The sequence below is a fragment of the Trachemys scripta genome, chromosome 5 (assembly GCF_013100865.1).
Source record: "Trachemys scripta elegans isolate TJP31775 chromosome 5, CAS_Tse_1.0, whole genome shotgun sequence".
Classification (NCBI taxonomy): Eukaryota; Metazoa; Chordata; order Testudines; family Emydidae; genus Trachemys; species Trachemys scripta.
The window spans coordinates 126926445-126946023 of record NC_048302.1 but is presented as its reverse complement, the minus strand read 5'-3'; the positions used below and the strand labels follow the sequence as shown (position 1 = coordinate 126946023).

The 19579-nt window shown below is 41.3% G+C and overlaps 1 protein-coding gene across 2 annotated transcripts in view; it reads left to right on the top strand.

Moving 5' to 3' along the window:
• EIF2AK3 (eukaryotic translation initiation factor 2 alpha kinase 3) overlaps window positions 1-19579 on the top strand; it is a 66098-nt gene that overhangs the window by 7193 nt on the left and 39326 nt on the right. The window contains exon 2 of one of the 2 annotated variants that reach the window (XM_034771586.1): window positions 479-608. The gene's annotated coding sequence lies outside the window, so the exon portion shown is untranslated. Of the gene's footprint in view, window positions 1-478; window positions 609-6879; window positions 6900-19579 lie in introns of those variants that run through there. The other variant, XM_034771587.1, reaches the window with a different exon arrangement.

The window sequence follows — 19579 nt, the reverse complement described above, 5'->3', positions numbered from 1 at the left end:
GTAACAATTGCTTTCTTATAAGACATTTCCTGACATCCAAATTTGTTTCCATGCTTCGTTCATGTTTTTTGCAGATTTACTCAGTCTGTGCTGCAGTATTCCTTGCATGTTGACCTAGTGGGCTTTTTGTTTTTGAAAACCATATGAGGGTGGTTGTTTTTTTCTGGTTAGGGTACACAAATCAGATGAACTTCAAATAGGAAGATTGATTTATGTTTTCACCAATCTTAACAGTGACTAACTTATTTTGCTTCCAAGTGACCTCTTGAAATGATTAGAAGTTGCTTCATGACATATAAAATAAGTTTGTGAGATCCAACTACAAACTTACAGCTGTTCTAGAGCTGCCCAGTTAAATGATACAATGCAAAATGTAAACACTATGGTTTATTTAAAATGTAATCTGAAGTCAGAAAATATAGTTAGGCATATCTGTAGCAGCTTTAGTACTGACTTTGAATGTTTCTGTGATTGGCAGGTCCTTAGTAATTATCAGCACTTTGGATGGACGAATTGCTGCTCTAGACCCTGAGAATAGTGGCAGAAAGCAGTGGGATCTGGATGTGGGATCTGGTTCTCTTGTGTCATCCAGCCTCAGTAAACCAGAGGTAAGACTTTCTATTTGTTACCTGATTTTTGTTTGTTTCTTAGGCTTTGTCTGCACTAAACTTTTTTTTAGCTCCACCAGTGGGAATTTTTAAAGGAGGGAGAAAATTAATATAAACACAGCCCTTCAGATATATTGTATGGCTTGATAGCTATGATATCTATAGGGTATTAGGAATTGTATGCAGTTATGTATAGTTCAAAATGGCCCATGAATCTACCTAAAAAGAAAAAGGTAATTTTGCTCATTGTAACAAATGATGTATCCTTTTCTGTTGGGAGCAGCAGAGGAAGTCCTTTCTTTCGCTCTGACACCATGTTATCTTTTGTGCACATGCTACATAACATATTCTGTCAGCAGGCTAGCTTAGCAATAAAGTGGAGCATTAAAGGTGACCTGCAGATGGAAGGAAGGGCTTTTATCTCTCACTGTTTTAATATTGTTTCAATGGCAAAAAACTATAGTAATGCACAGTTAAGATTTCTTGGTACTATGTTATCCCCTTGTAGACAACATCTAATACCAACAGGGCCAGTATGAGTGTGTGCTATATGCGTATTGAGGCTTTGCTTGTAGAGTGGAGAGGCAACGTGATGTGGGCAATCTTTGGTTTTCTTTTTGTTCTTTAATAGTGTTAAATGGAATCTGGTGGGTGAGAGTGAATGGGTTGTAGAAGGAGGTGAAGAACTTGTATGTTTCAGGAACCTTGGTGTTGGCAGAGTAAAGGTATGGTATTGGGGCATATTGGGATATTGCTGAAAGAAGGCAAAGTTAATGGTGCACAGACAACCAAGAAATGCACCATTCATGCTTTCAGAAGTTTGAGTTTGGCTCAACTCGGTGCCCTGCAAGGGGACAACATACCACCAACCAATCTTAACTCTATGTTAATGGATTTTTTTTGCCATGGAATTTCCTTTTAGAACAGGAAAGGGTGTGGTGTTGGTACATATTAGTAGTTCTTTAGGCAGTTGTACTTTTCATGTTCTGCAATTGGCATACTGAGCCAAATCTGTCTATAGTCAGTATTCCCCATGTCATGATGTATTCCTTGCTCTCCCACAACCTTGTGATCCAGGATTTGCCCAGAATCCACTCACTGGTAACCCTGGCAAACTCACGCATCTTTTCCCTCAGCGGTCAAGGTACCTGTGCTGTCAGTTCCAGACCTCTGTGGTATGTCTCTTTTTGTAAACACCACAGTAATCTGCCATGAGATCAAGAAGTAGCCACTTGCCCCCCACAACCCTCCCCCACCATTCTATCAGAAGCTAGTAAAATACAGATTTTTCTCAAACTAATAATTCAAGGCTTGCCTACCACCCACCCTCATTTTCCAAACCCATCACTCCTTCCCCCCCCCCTCCACAAAATTCCTGTCTCCGGCTCCTCCCCATCTGGTATAACACTTCTTTTTTTTTTTTTTTTTGGGTCAGACTGGCTGCTGACTATTCTGCTGTGCTTACAGAAACCTCTCCATAAAATAAAAATATGTTATAACAGAGACAACTTGTAGCAAGCAACAGGAGTTATTCAATTTTTATTGCACAGGTTTACAAAAGTTCAGCTTAGAAATGACAGTGGCAGAGTATTCACCGAGGCAACAGCATTGGCACATTCCCTTGAATTACCCAGACAAGGATAAAATGGGCTTTTCAGTTTTGGTGCATGTGCACTGTAATCCTTCCAGACTGCAATCTGCACAATGTGAATATGTTCTTAAATACCATTCACAGTTTGGGTCCCCCAAAGACTTAGTAGGTGCCCTGCGCTACTTTGGGTAAACGTTGACTAATTTAGATCATTTTGACCCACAGCAAGAATTTCATCTCTAACTCTGCAAGGGGAAAAAAATCAAATGCCACCACTCTTAGAAGCTTTTTGCTAAACGGCTATTTCTCCCCCTCCTCCCCCCCGGGCTTACATCTCCAGAACCCTGTCTCTGACTCAAGTTTGGGCTATTAACCCTACTCTGCACTAGCATGAGGTATTGCAAATTTCAAGAAAATCCATGCAAGCGTGCAGATTTTAGAACACTTAGGCCTTGGCTACACTCGGGACTTCACAGTGCTGCGGTGGCAGTGCTGTGAAGCGCAAGTGTAGTCGCGCTGCCAGTGCTGCGAGAGAGCTCTCGCAGTGCTGTATGTACTCCACCTCTCCGAGGGGAATAGCTTGCAGCGCTGCGAGGGAGCGTGCAGCGCTGCAGGCTCTGATTACACTGCCACTTTACAGCGCTCTACCTGCTGCGGTCTGGGGGGGGGGGGGGCGTGGGGGGAGAGGCGTTTTCACACCCCTGAGCGCAGCAAGTTGCAGTGCTGTACAGCGCCAGTGTAGCCAAGGCCTGAGAAGCACCGTCCTTTTAAATAGGAAGGATAAAGATACGCTGGAGGGAAAAGGCTCCTCTCAACTGAGGCTTGGGTCTACGCTAGGAAATTAGTGAAAAATCCACATTTCTGAACAACACAATTAAACCAACCTAACCCCCGGTGTAGACAGTGTTTGAGAGAATTCTCCTGTTGACCTAGCTACCGCCTCTTGGGGAGTTGGATTACTTATGACGACAGGAGAAGACCTCTTGTTGGCATAGGTAGTGTCTTCACTGAAGTGTTGCAGCATTCTAAGTGCAGACAAGCCCTTAATAAGACCACCCCAAGGAGAAATACAACTGGAAATAGTAGCCCTGAGACATGTGAACTGCTCCATTCATCTCAGGGGGTGTTCTCATCCTTCTCAGAGTGCTTTGGAGACTGTGGTATACACGAAGTATACCCATTCTCAACTATCCACCCAGAGAGGCAGGACTTGCCCAGATCCTGCCTCACATGGGAGGCAGGGAGTGTGGGGTCTCAGACCATCCCAAAAGGGCAAGCTGTCTCAGAACCTGGCTCTCATGAGGGGGATATGTGGGGGATCCAACCCCTGTAGATGGAAACAGCGAGAGTGCCTCAGACACCACCCAGAAGGGCAAGGCCCCCCATATCCTAGATCATGAGAGGGCAGGGAGGGGGGCTTAGACCCACCTAGTGGGGCAAGAGTCCTCCCAGATCTGGGTGTACACATGGGAGGGGAGAATGTGGGGCTGAAAGATGTCCTGCCCCTTTATTCTCCCCAGTTCCCCTTTCTCACTGGTCCACTTCTCCAAGCCTCCTTCACCTGAGCCCCCAACCTCTCTCTCCTCCTCTATTCTCCATCCCCATTTATTCCCCTCTCTGCAGCCCCAAACCCCTTTCAGGAAGCATTCACATGGCTATTTTTTCCCCTCAAAGAGTTTGATTACATCTCTTCCTTCCCCCAAACAAATTGCCACACATGACTCTAATTGTTGGAATCTTAGGTCACCCAGTAAAAACTTTAACTTAGGTGGGACTTGTGATTAGCTTTACCTTGGGGTAGGTCAACTGAAGGGCGAGTTCACAGCCATCAGTCTCAACAAGGTCATCCCATTATTAGTATCTCTCCTTGTAACAGTACAAGGCAGCAGAAGGAAACTGATTTTATCGGAGGTCCTGTAACTCGGGATTCCCTTGGTCAAATGACCCCAAATCTGGATCACCCATGAGGCACATCAAATTTCAAAGTAATACGAGTGGCTGTTTGGATTTTAGAAAATTCACAAGAATTGAGATTTAAAGCATACAAAATGGAGGGAATGGAAATCCTCTAGCTGATTTTCTGTATTGATGCATGCACACTGTAAAAAATGAGATTTAGTGGGTGCCATACACTACCTTGAAACCATTTTGACTTGCATTACATCAGTAGTTTTACCTCTAGCCCCCCCCCCCCCCCCATATATATATGCGCACCCACCCCAGGAACCTTTTAAAAAATGGCTGTTTTTCAGGATTTGTATCTCCATGTTCCCTGCCCAACTGACTCCGAATTTGAGTCGCTAACCCTATACTGCACCATCCGAGGTGCACCAAATTTCATATGAATCCAACTAAGCAAAGTTTTAAGCAGAAGCTGTGCCGTAACCTTAACTGTAGTAGTGCAGTCACACCATTATAATAAAAGAGGCTTAAAGGGTTTCAGAAAAAAAATTCTCCTTGTTTTTACACAAGAAGTTCAGGGCTTCACCAGCTGTCATACTTTTCCAAACTAGATGACTAATGCAATTTTGATACCATAAGAGTCCAGGATTGAAAGTTGAGCAGCTAAGTCTATGTCTACATTATAAATTACTTCAGTATAACTTATGTCGCTCGGGGTGAATAATCCATGCCTCTGAGTGACATAAGTTATACTGACCTCCGCACCAGTTGTAGATGGTGTTATGTTGGTTGAAGCGCTTCTCCCGCCGACATAACTACTGCCTCTTGCAGAGGAAGAGAAGTTAAGTTGACAGGAGAGCTCTCTCCCATTGGCTTAGAGCATCTTCACCAGAAGTGCTACAGCGGCACGTCTGCATCGGAGTAAGTGATGTAGGGTAGACACAGCCTAAGAGGGTAAATCATTGTTATTCAGACTGTTTGAACTTTAGTTTGTGTTTTTTGCTGTTTAATTTAAATGGTGAACACTTTGGAGCAAGATAGTCTTTGTTAAAGACTCAGCTCTGCCTCTCTAGTTAAGCTGTGAGAGCTAGCAATATGCATCCTCTGAGATATACCTCAAGTCTCTCAACAAAATAAAGGAACGCAAGCATTAATATTCTTGATATTTCTGATTTAAAAAAAGCAGCACCGAACTTTTTTTTAAAGAGGAAACAACCTTTTTTTAGATCTCTCTACATCCTAAAGAAGTGGTTTTTTTTTTTTTTTTTTTTTTTTTTTTTTAAAGCACAAGGGATTCTTATTGTAAATAGTTTCAGATCAGAGTGAAAGGAGCAGGAAGATTTCAGAGAGCACTAAACATCTGTTCTATTTATGAGTAAGACAGATTCTGTCTCATTTTTTACTGCTATCCAGTAAAATGTTTTGTTTCTATATGTCCCTTTGCAGAAGTGATGTACTAATATTTATTCTTTAGCCCATTTTGCCTGTAAATCCAGATGATGTAGGTTGGTTGCATGACAGATATTTTTGCCATGTTCAATATCTTTGGGGACCATATTGTATTACCTTTTTGAAAGGTGCATGAATCACTGTGTGCCAGGGATTTTAAGCACTCCGGGCAGGAAGGTCACCACAGCTTCTCCAGGAATTAAAAACAGTGGAGAGTGTTTAAGGTGACTCACTCAGGTTGTTAACGCCTCCAAAGAGGTAGCACTCCCAGGGAGGTTTGCATTTACTGGTTCAAACTGGGTTTTCCAGAGACCAACAGACAAAGTGAGGACTTCTGGCATAAAGAGGCTAGGTTTGAATTGACATGGGGCCTTCTTTCTGATTCATCAAATGTACATTACCTTCTGTCCAAAGGGGCCACCCAGCTCTCATGGAAGGGTTGCAAAGACTTTTGGCCTACTAGGGCTCCATAAAACTGATACATGACTCCTGATATGGTTGGTGTTTAAATTTTGTTTTATATTATTTTCTCTGTAATGCTTTTACCTTAAGAATAAATGTATTTTGCTATGTGAAGGCTGTTGTAGCACCTGGAGACAGGTTAACCATAGGTGCTGGACCCCTGCTGGGGAAATCACAGTGATATGCAGAGGGACTGGAAGCCTAAACCCCCAATCTGGAGGCAGAGAGAGAGAGGGGTACCCTTAAAGAAGACCGAGTGGTAGGAGGTTGGGGGCGAGGGGTCAAAGATGGAGTTAACCTTGAAATTGTGACAGGTTCTAATTGACTTAAAATGCCAGATATCTGAAGTATTAATTGTGTATCTGAATTTTATTGCTCCAGATGAACTGTATGTGCTGATTACTGTCAACAGGGCTGCTGTACTTTAATTGCATCTGTGGAACGTCTGAAGTTTTATGAAGTCAGTATTCCACAACAAAACAACTAACGAGTTAAGATGCCCAGGCCTTAAAAATTGTCTTACTTACCAACTTGTATCTTGCCCCCTTTCCAATGCTGGTATGATTTTTAGCAGCTAAAATAGCACAAAGTTTGTGCTTGAAAATATGATGATAGGTACCATTATTTTTAAGGTTCAACATTTAATTCCCCTCCAGAACTAGAAATTAGTTCAATATACCATGGGGCACTTCACAATATCTTACTTGAAAATAATTTTATTCTCTTGCTTACCTGCCAAAATAGATTACATTTTTGTATTTCTTTTGCTGTAATTAAGGACACTTACTGACCGCTACAATACAGTGGGGATCATAAATCTCTCCTCAAAATATCAGTAATGTCAACAACTGCTGAAGAAATAGAAAATCCTAATGGGGTCTTGCTAGGTAAAACTCTTCATTTTACTTTTTAGAGACCTATAAGGATGGGATATATACCTTCCAAAATAGGACTTTCAGGGTTTAAAAGTGGTACATAACATTTATTTTTTAAAAACAAAAATTTTAATTTCTAGTTTGTCAGAGAATGGCAGTTAGTGCTAACAAATAAGTAACACAGCGAGACATTTAAGGACACCAGTGACTTAAAGACTGGTCTAGTTCCCACTAACTGAAAAGGAGAGGCTTATATTAATTTCAATTACTTTGGATTCTAAAAATTCCTGGGGTAAAATCCTGGCCCCAATGAAGATGTTTTTAAAACTTCCATTGACTTTAATGGGGCTGAGATTTCACTCTGGAAGTTTTTTCTTGCTCTGTCCCCCCAAAGAAGGTAAATAAGGTCCCCCCAATAAACTGTTACTTTTAAATAAACACTTTCTGATCACCTTTTAACGGTTAGTTCTTGGGGGGTTTTTTTTTTTCATTTTTTCTAATCATCTTCTATCAAAGGAGTCTCAGAGTAGCTTAATCTAGAAGGTTATACCGTATGTGTATTACACTTTGCAGTAGTATGCATGCCAATAGCTAGGAAGCTATATACTGTATTAACCTAAAACTTCTTGCATGAAATGTAAGGTGTGAAACTGCCCTTGAAAGGATTATATGAATCTTATAAAACTGGTATGTATTAAAAATAAGGAACTGCTCTTTCTGCTCATTTGATAGATCACTTTCAAATGTGCCTTCTGCCTGTCTGATTCTCATGTTTACTATGTCGGGTTAGAGTACGGAGAGGAGCAGTTATTAACCCTCGTACTGGGTGCAAAAGTCTGGAACTAATTGTTCTGCTGCCCTCTGACTGAGGAAGTCTGGGTTTTTTAAAGTATTCTGGACAAAGGAAAACAAACTATTTAAGGCAATTTAAACTTCATCCCAGTGTAAATCCTTAAACTTAAAACTTCAAATTTAATACCTGAAAAGATACTGCAACAAATTATTTAAACAGTGTAAAACCACCTAGAACAGGGATTTTCAAACTTTTTGGGCTGAGTACCCCTTTCCAAATAATGAAGTCTGCTGCATACCCCCATCTGAGATAGGGTCATAATAGACCTATGATTAGATAAAATGCATTGTCCACCATGACAGGATTTTTCTCACGTTCTCCAGTCTGAAAACCACTGACCTAGAGGATAATAGGGTAATAAGGAATAGCCAACATGGCTATATCAAGATTAAATAATGTAACCCAACCTAATTTCCCTGTTTGACATGGTTACTGGTCTAGGGCCTGGTCCACACTAACCCCCCACTTCGGACTAAGGTACGCAAATTCAGCTACGTTAATAATGTAGCTGAATTCGAAGTACCTTAGTCCGAACTTACTGCGGGTCCAGACGCGGCAGGCAGGCTCCCCCGTCGATGCCGCGTACTCCTCTCGCTGAGCTGGAGTACCGGCGTCGACGGCAAGCACTTCCGGGATCGATTTATCGCGTCTAGACAAGACGCGATAAATCGATCCCAGAAGATCGATCGCTTACATTCGGACCAGGAAGTAAGTATAGACATACCCTAGTAGATGGGGGAAAGCAGTAGACAAGATATATTGATTTTTAGTAAGCCTTTTGACACAGTCCCTTGTGACATTCTCATAAGCAATCTAGGGAAATCATGACTAGATGACTTTACTGTAAGATGGGTGTGTAACTGGTTGAAAGACCATACTTGAAGAGGTTCCCACATGGGTCAGGTCTGGATTGGATACCATTCAATATTTTAATTGATGACTTGGATAATGGAGTATAGCGTGTGGTGTGCTCCTAAAATTTGATGATGAAACCAAGCTGGGAGGAGTTGCAAGCACTTTGGAGGACAGGATTATAATTCAAAATGATCTTGACAAATTGGAGAATTGATCTGAAATCAATGGATGAAATTCAATTAAGATAAGTGCAAAGTACTACATTTTGAGGAAGGAAAAATCAAATGCACAGCTACAAAATTGGGAATAACTGATTGATTAAGCAGTAGTTCCGCAGAAAAGGACCTGGCAGAGTGTATAACAATTGACAAATTGAATATGAGCCAACAAGGCGATGCAGTTGCAAAGAAGGCTATCATTCTGGGGTATATTAACAGGAGCGTGGTATGTAAGACATAGGAGGTAATTGTTCCACTCTGCTTGGCACTGGCAGGGCCCTGTCTGGAATATAGTGTCCAATTCTGGGTGCCACACCTTAGGAAAGATGTGGACAAATTGGATGGAGTCCAGAGGAGAGCTACAAGAATGATGAAAAAGTTTAAAAGCCCTGACCTTTGAGTGAAGGTTAAAAAAAACCTGGGTCTTGGAAAAGACTGAGGAGGGGTCTGATAAGTCTTCAAATAGGTTAAGGACTTTATAAAGAGAATGGTGATCAATTGTTCTCCATGTCCACCTCAAGGTAGGACCAGGAGTAATGGGCTTAATCTGCAGCAAGGGAGACTTAGGTTAGATATTATTAAAAACTTTCTAACTCTAAGGGAGGTTGTGGAATTCCCTTCATTGGAGGTTTTTAAGAACAGGTTGACAAACACCTGTCAGGGATGGTCTAGGTTTACTTGGACCTGTGTCAGCACAGAAGGCTGTTCCTTATAGCTCTACATTTCTATGATTTTATGAATGTACAAAATTATTGAAGTTAAACTCAAATAGCACACTAGCAAAACTAGTAGACACATCTTCAAACATTTAGTTGTTGAATTTTCAAATATTTTGATGCTGTTATCCATAAAAGTCAGTGCCATGTTAAAAATAAAATATTCCTTACTTGTGGTGTAAATGGCTCAGATTATTAAAACTGAAAGGGTGTTAAACTTATATTATGCACCCTGTGGATAACTAAAATGAGTGAATTTCATTTCTTGCTCATGTGCTCTAGAAGTGTTTGCAACTGAAACATGCATGAGACTGGTTTTACATTCAACTTTTTTTAATTAGAATTTTTAAAAGTTTGACCTGTTTCTCTGTCACGTTTTGTAAAGCCTACTTTTCATCAACTTAAATGTTGAGTCTCAGCAGATTTGATAGATACTTCTAGCCTAAAGATGCTCACTAAAATTCTGGGTAAAGTTTGTTTCCCCTCTTCCTCCTCCCCCACCCCCAAGCTATCAGACTCCTGTCACTGTTTGCAAACAGCCTTCAACAAAGGACTGTGATATATTTGTTTTGAAAAACAGAGCACTTAAGGCTGTCAGTCATGTTGATTGTGAGCATCAGCACTTTACTGTGGTATCTGCTGAATACTAATGCAACCATAAACCTGCATGATTTTGTTTTTAGACTGATTTTTGTTTTAAAATTCATTGAAGAGAACCTAGAAATGGATTTATTTCAACCAAGCACACAGGCATGCCATGCAATAAACTTATTGTACTGTCCTGCCATATAAAGCATGGACTTCCATTCTCTTATCTCGGTTTTTAGCAAAAGGGGAAGAAATAAGGCATAACAATACAGGTGACTAATTGTCATTAGTGTTGTACTGTTTGTTTTTATGCATATGTGCATCTTAAAGCCTCTGTGAAGGGATAGAATACATCTACTACACAAGCAGCTCCTATTGTGGAATCTGCTTGCACTGTGTAGGCCTTGTTGCAGGAAGGCGTGCTGTGATCTTGATTCTGATTTTGTCAGATAGAAAGGCAAAGGTTGCTTCCTCTGGTCTCAGGTATGTCTTGTCCTACAGCGTATAGAGACTGTATACCCCAACAAATGAAGAATAACTCTGAAAAAATTATACTGCAAACAGATGTCCTGGAATTTTGTGACATAATATTACAACCATAAATCCTGTTTTTGCATTCAGGTCTTAGAAAGGGGAGATCGGTTGCTCTAAAATATAGGTGGATTAAGAACTTTCTGGGTAATTATATTTGTGCATATTTAACTTAGTGTATTGGTTTTACATCCTCAGTGGCAGTTATTAACAATTGATGCATAAGGTGGTGATGGAAAGAAACAATGACCTCCTTCTAAAGTTTGTACACTATAAATGTTATACCAATAGAATAAAAACCAGCAGGATCTTATTAAGAGGGATAAGGCAAAGATGCCACATTTATTGTAAATATACTGATAAAGCAAAAGATAAAAGTAAACAATGTTGTTTGACTACTTATTTCTTATACACACACACACACACACACACACACACACACACACACATATTCATTCACACAATCATTCATTTAAGTTCTGTATAGGTGTTATAGTTACCAGCCTAGAAGTTGCTCATGCCAAGTTACTGGCCAGGTATCTTGGTCATGAGGTTGGAGCCGAGTCTGTGTCAGATGCACCTGATGCTTCTGGAGGTTGGCAGCAGAACCAGAGACTCAAAGTCCTCAGTCTTTAGAGTCCATTCTTATAGGATTTAATTCCTATGTTAGTCTATGGGAGCTGTTGCATCCTGCTGTTGCTGACTCAATCAGCAGATGGCACATTCCTGGTGGCTCCACACTATCCAAAGTTTGTGTTTCTCATCCTTCCAGGTGATGGGGTGGATCCCAGTTTATTCTCAGGAGGTTGTCTGGTGGTCCTACTCGGCACATTCTTCGGCCAATGGATACTCCCTTTCTAGGCTGGCACCTCCCTAACCATTCATGTATATCAAGCATTCATCAGCATACATTCCATATTTTAACCATATTTTAATTTACTGTCTCCACCACTTTCGGGGTGTGTGCTAATTCACTTGAGATTCCCGGCCCTTTAATCACAGAGGGTGGGGGTCTGTCCTAGGAGCCATTGAATGAAGTGAAAGTCACTTAATGGCTTATAGTGTTTGTTTACATTGTATCAATTACTTCAAGAACAAAGTCAATTAACTTGTTTGTATGTTTTACATAGTAACAAAGTATCTTTCACGGGATAGATACAATCAATGGTTTCTACAGACAGTAGCTTACAAGTTTTAACAGAAGACCCAAGAGATTTTTGTACTTGGTGAAACTGTTGGATTTTAAAGTGTGGGGGGCAAATTATGAGGGGGTCACTGTCACTTGGGGGAATCACAGTTAGTACCTTCTTTAATATCCCTACATAAACTCATGTTTCCAAGTATGGGAGGGCAGGGGCATGAAAGCTAATGGAGGGGTCATTTATGTAGAGGTGATATGTGACATCCCTGACAATTTGAACTTGTGCCTTTTTCTGACTTCTGTTTACATGGTATGGTTAGAAATCATGCCTAAGACTACTGAAACTGAGAAGTTGGGGTTAGAGGAGGGAGAAAGCCATTGGGTTTGCCTAAGTGTCACTGAGAGAGTAATCTGGAGAAAGTTGGGTTCTATGGGTATAATGTAGAGTAGTTTGAGCTGTGGAACCTCTTACTGTTGATGCATGGAAAAAACAGAAAACTGAACAAGATGGTTAAAAACCCAGAGTCTGGTTTTGGGGTTAACAGTTGGGTGGGGACCCTCTCTTCTTCCAAACTAGTTATGGAAACCAATGGATCTTGAATATAGAAACCCATAATGCTATTTTTTTATAAACCTTTTTTGGGGGTAGAACTATTGTTTAAGCTCTCTGAGTGAGCATTTAAAGAGTTGTCTTAATTTGGTCCTTATCCATATTATCTGATCTGTCCAACTAAAAGTTTCATTTTGGATAATCAAGGTTCCATTTTGTTTCATAGTTTCGGCAAAGGATAGCTCTTTAGTGTACTGTCAGTGTAGGTAGTAGAGTAATTGGTGACACAGCCTTGGAGAATTGGATCATAGGTTACTATGCTTCAGAATCAGTCATTTTTTGTCACTAAGCCCAAGGCAGAAGTGTATCTTATTCCTACATCAAAATACATAACATAAGAGAAGTGGAGTCAGCTAGTCTTTCCAGTTTAATGATTAGTCATAGAGTTTAAGGCCAGATCATCCAGTCTTACTTGCTGTATGTCACAGGCCACTAACACTACCCAGCACCTGAACCCTAAACCCAACAATCAAAATTATTACTGTCTCCAGGACATACTACTGTGTCGCACAGGCAGAGAATAGGAGAGACCAATTTGCACCAGTGCTCGAGGACCCCGTGATGTCAGGGAAATGAGCAAGTGATATATATCCAGCTAATCCTGGTAGGTGGCCTGCACCCCATGCTGCAGAGGAAGGTGAAACCTTCCCCAGTCATTACTAATTTGATCTGGGGGGAAATTCCTTCCTGACCCTGCATATCAGGATCAGTTAGATCCCGAACATATGAGCAAGATCCAACCAGCCAAGCACCTGAGAGAGACTGCTCAGTGCCACCACAGAATATGGGCCCACCCTGTTTAGTGTCCCATCTCCAGCCATGGCCATCTCTGAAGCATCAGAGAAAGGAGACCAAACTCCTTCCCCCCACACCACAAAATATACATTGCAGGAGAGGACCCTGAAATATGTTCTTAAAACTCATAAGGCATAATCTGGAGGTGAGCCCCAGGGCTACCAAACTCTACCCCTACCATCCCAGGCAACCATGTCATACAACTGCACTCAAATTTGTCAAGTTCTCTTAAAATTATTTGCCCCCACAACTCCTACTGGGAGGCTGACTCCAATAAACTGTATAGGAATGTTTCAAATTTTTTTTTTTTTTTTTTTTTTGAGAGAGAAGGATGTTTGTCCTCAGTTTATGGACTTCTAGCCTTAGTTGGCATACAATGTCTCATAATTTGTGTATGACGGAACCTATGCTTCACCTTGTATGTGAAGGGATGTTGTCAGGTTTTACAGATACTAAATTTGACCAACTCTCACCATTCCACACAGAAAGACCCCTTCATGTTTATTGTTAAATATCCTTTATTAGCCTTATGAATGCTCTGAAATTAGAACAGTAGTCTCAGTCCTAGCTGGAGCTCAGACACTCAAAACACAACAAATCAGCTTGGTTTTTGCACACTTACCGTTTATTTTGCTTTCAGCCCATAAACATAAGAATGCCTGTGTTAGGCTCTAAGCATTATTGACATAATTAAAAACACAATCTGGCTAAGAGGAAAAACAGAAGCAGCCAATCAACCACCTTTCTTTGGCACAAAAGAAGCCAGTCTATAAAACCAAAATCTCCCTACTTCAGTGTTTTGTTCTAATGATTTCACAAGCAGATCTGAATTTGGGAGCACAGAAATGTTAAGCGTTCTGGTTATATTGTTGCCTGATTATGATTCTTATTTTGCAGGGCTGTTTGCAAAGTAAAAATCTGGGTCGTCAGAACTGGCTCCTACCTATTTTATTTTTCTTTCTAAAACATACATCACTCAAGGACACTTTATAAATAACAGTTTAAAATAAAGAAAATTTGGGACACTGCTCCCTCCTATACTAGAGGGCGGATGATGGAAATAGACATTAATGGCTCCAAACAGAGAGGAAACAAACATTTCTGAAAAGAACTACAGCGTGTTTTGACAGAGAAGAACTACATGCTTAGGTCCTACAACTTAAGTCCCTGCACCTGCCCCGAACCAACTTGAAATTGAGGAATGACCAGATAGTCTGTTTCTCTGGCAGGAGTTGGGCTGAAAGATGATCCACTACGTATGTTGGTACTTTATACCAGCATTAGGATCGTAAAGTGTCAGTCAGCTTATTGGTGGCTTCCGCAGATTCTTGTACGTCTACCTGTGCTGTATTAAGAAGCATGTCCATTTCGCATTGCTGATTTTGCGTCAATTTCTTGAGAAATACTGGGAATTGATTATAACTTATCTTGGGGTGGGGGGGGTTATGAAGGCATTTATGATGGAAAGCCTGTATAATGAAGACTCCTATAATGCTAAGGAACTTGTATCACAAAACCTGCTTCTAACAGGAAAGGGGAGACTTCCTAGATAACATAGGGAATATAACAATCTAAGACACTGTACCAATGTGGTCTTTAGCGTCAAGAGCAGTGCATAGTGACACCTAAATTCCGTATCTGCCTGTCATTCAGCTATCCATGTTGTGTATATACAAAGTCTGCCTGAGAACATCTTTAAAATATTTGTTCTGCCTCATTAGCATAACCTTTGTCTTGTCTGTTCTCAGATTCTATATTTTTAGAGGAGGACAATTGGCTATCAGGTACAAGGTGGTCTAATGGTTTGATGATGAAGGCAAAGTGTACTGAGAATACCTTGATCCCTATTTCCTGATTGGCTTCGTACATATATAGGAGGCAGGAGGATATTTGATGCAATGTTCTTAATGTATTACAGGCAGGAAAATTTGAAACAACGGTGGTGTAATCAGCTCTGCTCAGTGGGAAATTTGTCCCTAGCACAGATACGTTCACAGAGAATGCGCTTGGCACATGTGCCGAAAATAGCATGCAGCAAATGAATGTCAGGATAGCCCAATCAGAAGTGCAGGTCTTAGTCCTGCAACGTGCTGAGCACTTCCAGGACTTGCTTAACACTTTGCAGTGTCGGGCCCATTATGAAGTAGGCCTCACAAAACTAGAAGGTATATAGCAATGGTACAAGAAAAGCCCTCAGTGCCCACTATGCTGTAACTCATATCAGGCCTGACATAGTCACTACCCCCAATACACTTGTTATCAGAATAGGTATCCAAAAAGTACCTTGTAAGGTATCCTATGTAAACTGGTGATGCATTAGTCATTGCATGATGTTTGTACAGGTTGTATATAAAGAATTATGGAGGTGTGCTGGAAATTTTTATTTTGAAGGCAGGGCACAAATCAAGTTTGCCCTAGACAAAGGGATGTGGAATTACCTGTCTGACTGGCTTGATTGAAGGCAGAGGACAATGAAAGTATATTTACATATAAGGTAACACAGCAATCAAGCTAACAAACAACGGAAGAAACAGTTTAATAAGCGCACTGAGGGCAAGAATCTGCACCCCCAGGAAGTCTTCCTGGCTCTTGAGACAAAGACAACAAAGTTATGAAAATGTAAGGGGGAGCAAAAAAGGAGATTCTAGTTATCTGTCACTTAGGGGCCATAGGGAACAGCAACCTCTGAGCTTGTGAACATTGGCTACTCTGGCCTGGAGGACTAGGGATGCCGGTTCCCTGATATGAGAGAGCTGCTTAGGCAAAGATTGTAGCTTGCTAATGTTAAATTTTAGTCACTAGAAAGTATGTTTCGTTTTTGTTTGTAACCATACCTGTCTTTTTGTCTTGTTTAACTCTGTTATTTACTAATCTACTTTGTTTTTAGCGTTATTATAAACCATCTGTGCTGTCCTATTGAAGTACAGAGTGACTCATTCACTATCCTGACTAGCTGATGTGTATGCTGTCTCTCTGAAGGGAGCAAACTTCTGTGTGTGTCCAGTGAGTGGGATTGGACACTGTAAAGCGACATCTCTGGGGAGCTCAGAAACTGGGGTTTGCTGATGGTTACCTGCAAGGCAAGGTTTTGACTGGTAGTCTCAAAGAGTTTGCTGGAAAGGCAGACAGCCTCAAGCATCAAAGAGCAGTTTAGCAGCAGCAAAGCTCCTACTTGCTGAGGCAGAGGGGTAATGCGGTGTTTTACGGTTCTGGTTTTCCTGAGGAGAATGTCAGTACGCTATATGAATGGAAATAAAAAGGCAGACCACGCAGAATGAGTGTTCTGATGATGATAAGCTCTGGGGAAGGTGTAGCTACACTATCTTCCTGATGGGCTTATTTCAACAAAAGTCCCGCGTAGACAACGTTAATGCTAATGCAGAAAATGCTGACTGCTGCTCATGGCTCAAACAATGTTACTTGGAACTGTTCTGAACTCGTTTAGACATGGTGTTAAGGCTCCTGTAGCCAATGGAGGTTTTTATCTACACTAGATCTGTCACTAGTGAAGCTGCTCCATTGTTAGCAAATATGGGAAACTTTTTGCTAGAAAACCCTACTGTAGACTCAGCCATAGAGAAAATTTGATATCTTCCACTGTTTGTGCCTGAATGAAATCTCTCAGAGAAATAAGCCAAAAAGGCCCTATCACTTATGGGTGAATACTTTTCACAAAGCAATCACTCCATATCTGACCTCTCAGTCCTTGTCTTCTAAAGAAATCTGCACAACATGAGCCTGGGATCTTAAATTCATAGCTTTGCTTGGCACAAAAAATCATGGACTCAATAAAGACACTGGATATATGGCTCATAACAATCTGTAACCCACTAACCCTCCTTTGTCCTGTGACTGCAGAGGTGTTAACTGCCCGCTTCATTTTGAATGGTCTCTTACAGCATGTCTTAACTCCTTATGTTCCATCTTGTAGATAGCTGTGACACTCTGCATACCTTTCCCAGACCTGAAGAAGAGCTCTGTGTAAGCTTGAAGTCTACACTTAAAATGGTGCATTAGCACAGCTGCAGCACTTGTCAGTGGTCCCCAAACTGTGGGGCATGCCCCCCTAGGGAGCAGGGAGGAACATTCAGGGGGTGCAACAGGGCCCAGGCCAGCCCCCACAGGGGGTGGAGAGAGAGTGCCACCCAGCCCCGTTCTGCCCCCTTCCCTGGCTCCCAACCCCAGCCCTGGCTCCATTCCTGGCCCCACCCCCAGCCTTGGCCCTCAGTCCCTGGCTGCAGCTCTGCTCTAGGCCCAGCCTCAGTCCCTGGCTGCTGCTCCGCTCCCAGCCCCAGACCTGCCCCGAGCTGCGGCCCCAGCTTCGGCCCCATATCTCTGTCCATGCTCCGCTCCCAGCCCTGGCTGTGGGGGAGGGAAGGGTGGAGAGGGGTTAAGGGGGGGGGTGTGACATGAAAAGTTTGGGGACCATTGGCTTAATTGAAGATGCTCCTACACCAACAGGAGAGTAGTTAGCTACCACCTCTCTCAGAGGTAGATTATGTTGACAAGTAAGCTCTCCTGCTGACATAGCGCTGTGTGCACTGGGGGTTAGGGCCATATAACTACATCACTCGGGTGTGGATTTTTCACACCCTTGAGCAACATAATTATGCCAATATAAGTCTGTAGTGTAGACCTGGTCCTTGTCTCGTTCACCAGCAGAAGTTGGTCCAATGAAAGATTTTATCTCGTTCACCATGTCTCTCTAACAGCCATAGAGAATCATTCAACATTTTTAACATTATTGACCATAGGGGTTAAGCTCAGCCAATCAGGAGCTGGAAGTGGTCCCCCAAGGAATTGTTACTGACCACAACAAAATATGCTTGAAAATCAAAAAATATATATTTAAAAAAAAAATTGGTGTACAATCATCAAAATTTATCCTAATGAAGACATTTTACTTTAAATGTCTTCCATATTTTTGCTATCATATGGAAGCTCAGCAACTCTGAAACAGGAAGAGTTGACAGTATTTTGACACCAGATTTCACCCAGCTCTAGTGTTTGAACATGAACATGTCATGATAATTGCTTTCTACAACAAGACTTTGGTCATAGAATGAAACGTAGGAATATTGTTTCTATTAAATAACTTATGGAAGCTTTAAAAAAACAACAAGGAGTCTGGTGGCACCTTAAAGACTAACAGATTTATTTGGGCATAAGCTTTTGTGAGTAAAAACCTCACTTCTTCGGATGCATCCGAAGCTTATGGAAGCTTTAGCACTTTAGATTCCTTTTATGCCTGTTCATTTGAGCCCCTTCTAAAATGAAATTGTAGCTTTACCCCTTTCCTGTTCCGACCTGTACCGGAATCTCACATGCGATGCCCTCCTTTCCAGTCAACAGTCTAGACAATGAATTCCCTGGTAGCATGTGCCATTTCTTGTTGTTATGCCTTTTTGCTTTTGTTAAGGCTTTTAGAAATTGCATTACCTCACCAGCCTGCTTGGTGATTGTGCAGAGACTGATTCCAATTGGCTGCTTGGTATGATACTGCCAGCCAATGTATGAATTTCAACTTAAAAACTCTCATTTGAACTCTAGAGTGTGTATTTAAAGTGTTACTTCTGAAAGACACGCCACTTAACAATTATGTGCCATATTGCTGACCAGTGAAGCTGAACAAATAGCTATTTACATTGACTGATCAGAGGAATGCGTAAGTGCATCATGGTAACCTACATTTGCTGTGCCAAGAGATTTGCAGCTGACTGCCTGTGTGACTCACTCCTTGGATTAGGAGGTGAGGTAATGCTTTTGAGATAGAGGGTGATGTCATTTCTTTACCTGAGTTGCATGCCGATGCTGATTTTCGTTGCTCTCAAGGAATTGGTCCCTTTCTGCTTCCTCAGATATACGGGGTAACAGTTGAAATAACTTATGAATTCTGGTACTAATTCTCTATCTTTGTAGAGACCTTGCAAGTAAGATGGCTTACATTTTCTTTCTCCCTCTCTCTTTTTTATATATATACCTAAACTGAAGGTATTCTAAACTGAGAGAAATTCAGAAGGTTTCTTTCAAACCTGCTTCAGAACTGCGGAGTATAGATGCACTGAAAAAAACAAACAAAAGACAAAAGTGTCCTTCTATATTCAGATTTACCTCTGTTAAACAGATGGTGTAATATAATAAATCTGTTTTGGTCTCTGAAGCTAGTTGAAATGACAGTACAGAAGCTATTTCAGCATTAGTTCTGTTGAAGAACTGATTACAAAGGAGAACTTGCGACATAATAGTATCTGTCATTCAGTCTTCATATTTCTTATTCCATGAACTGTTTCATACCAATGTAAATATACAGAAGGACAAACGTGCTGTTGAGCACTTACTCATGTGAGTAGTCCCATTGACTGTAAATGCAAGAGTAAGAGCTCAC